The sequence below is a fragment of the Brassica oleracea genome, chromosome C2, assembly GCF_000695525.1.
Source record: "Brassica oleracea var. oleracea cultivar TO1000 chromosome C2, BOL, whole genome shotgun sequence".
NCBI lineage: Eukaryota > Viridiplantae > Streptophyta > Magnoliopsida > Brassicales > Brassicaceae > Brassica > Brassica oleracea.
Genome location: NC_027749.1, coordinates 46,128,477 through 46,130,533, shown reverse-complemented (window position 1 = coordinate 46,130,533; position 2,057 = coordinate 46,128,477). Strand labels below are relative to the sequence as shown.

Genomic DNA, 2,057 nt, shown 5'->3' with positions numbered 1-2,057 from the left:
TTAGGCGTCCACCGTACTAAGGTAAACAGAACGACGAATCCATTCATGTGATTGAAAAAGTCGTGAGTTTTTAAAAGAAATTTGGTCATGAAGATATGGTGGTGGAGATTGCCATGAGATGGACGAAAGTTTTGAGAACAGGTGGGTTAGGATTGAGATTCATGGCTGTGGATCGAAGCACGGTGATGTTCAATATGCATAATGGGAAGGAAGTGACCGAGGTAATGGTAAAAAATGTTGTCAAACTTTATTTACCGGATTAGTCACAGATCTTGAGAAGTGCAATTGATTTTGAATTTAGCTAAGGGAGTTTGTGTTGAGCCAAGAAGAGGCTTATGAGGTTAATATATGGAAACCAGAGTTTCGAAGACCCGGAGATCCTCCTCTTGATGATGTCTTTGAAAAACTTCAAGCAAAGCAAAGTAAGGATGATGAAGATGGCAATGGTAAAAGCGAGAATGATGTTACTAAGGATGAGTTATGCTGATTGTTGGTGTCATACAGGCAACGGAGGAGAGGTATAGAAACAAAGGAGTTTATATTATACTGCAGGCTCCTGACTTCACTGATCCTCAGTTTAGAAGTTTTGAAGCAGTTACTCCACGACCAAAGGTAGTTGTTAGTTAATTCACCATTCTTGTAATGAACAACTTGTTTGGATGCATATAGGGACATTCGTTTCAATTAAACGTGCAGGCAAATCCTTTTTTTTAACTTTGAAAACGTGATTGATTCTGATGATGAGATGGATAAGTCTGCATTGGACACCAACGAGAAACAAGCAAGTCACTGATGCTGAGATCGTGAATATAGCTGAAAGAGGAGAGAATCTTGTAATGGAAATTTTATTTTTTTATTCCTAAGAATTCCATCTCTGGAAACACCATTGGAGACACATTTTTAATTGGAATCTTTAGCTATTCAAAAAAAAAAAAAAGAATATTACTAAAATATTCTTAAGGATTCTAAGGTGGAGTACACCATTGCATATGCTCTAAGAGAAGAACAAAACTCACAAAGAATTAAGTATCTGTTGTACTGTTTGTGTAACATTGAGTCAGTTGTATGCAGGTGTCGTATCATTATTATTTTACTAGTAATCATTATCCAGCTTGTACTTACTTGCAGTTTGAATTGGAAATAAAAAACATCCAACCAAATACGTTTCGCAACTTTTGAGATGACTTTGATAGGCAACACAACCCTCCAATTATTTTGGTAAACCATTAAAACAGTCTATAATACGGCAAGATGTTTGACTTTTTGTATATTTATACTATTAGATTAATCCTCAAACTTTTTTTTGGCATCCGATTAAACTTCAATTTTCTTGTGTATAATTTTCAAACTATCTTTTGTTGGATTTTCTTGGTAACCCACTAGTATTAATTTTTTGCATAAACAAAAGGGGAAGGAAATATTAAATATAATCCTTAAGAATGTCTTAAAATAAGCATTGTGTTTTGTACAGATTGGCATCTGATTAATGGTGTTAATCATGCCAATCAGTTCTTAATCCTAAAAAGTCAAACTACTTAGAAAACTATAATTCATTAACTAACCAAAACCCCTACCCTCTCTCTTCCTTTCTGTTCCTATCCCTCTCTACCCTCACTACAAGAAAACAGCGGTATTCTGACGGACATTTCGACGGAAAATGAAATTTTCGGAATATCCCGAGGAATTTCCCACTTAAGTGCAGCAGAAGATTTAGCTGGAGTTGGCCTTGTAGTCGATTTAACCGACTTCGGAGAGGAAGCCGTCGTTCACGTAGAGGATGAATCAGTGATTGGAGAGTTTCACCAAGATCCAGATTCAGATTCATCTGGTGATGATGACTCGGAAACAGACTACCATTGATTTTTTTTTTGTTTTAAAGAAATACCGAGGAAATTCCGAGGAACACTTGATATACCCTCTTTCCTCGGAAAAGCCTCGGAATATTCCGACGGAATTCCGAGGAACACTTAATATTCTCGATCGATCGATGGGATAATCTAATCGATCTATCACACTGTTACGCTTTGGTCCATCTTAGTGATCGATCGATGCGTTTT

General features: G+C 36.5%; 1 long non-coding RNA gene across 1 annotated transcript; it reads left to right on the top strand.

Annotated features, from left to right (window-relative positions):
* Positions 1 to 25: 25 nt before the first annotated feature.
* Positions 26 to 1,085, top strand: LOC106326437. The gene is made up of 2 exons (XR_001267236.1): positions 26 to 612; positions 697 to 1,085. It is a non-coding gene; the product is annotated as an uncharacterized LOC106326437 (long non-coding RNA).
* The last annotated feature ends 972 nt before the right edge of the window (positions 1,086 to 2,057 follow it).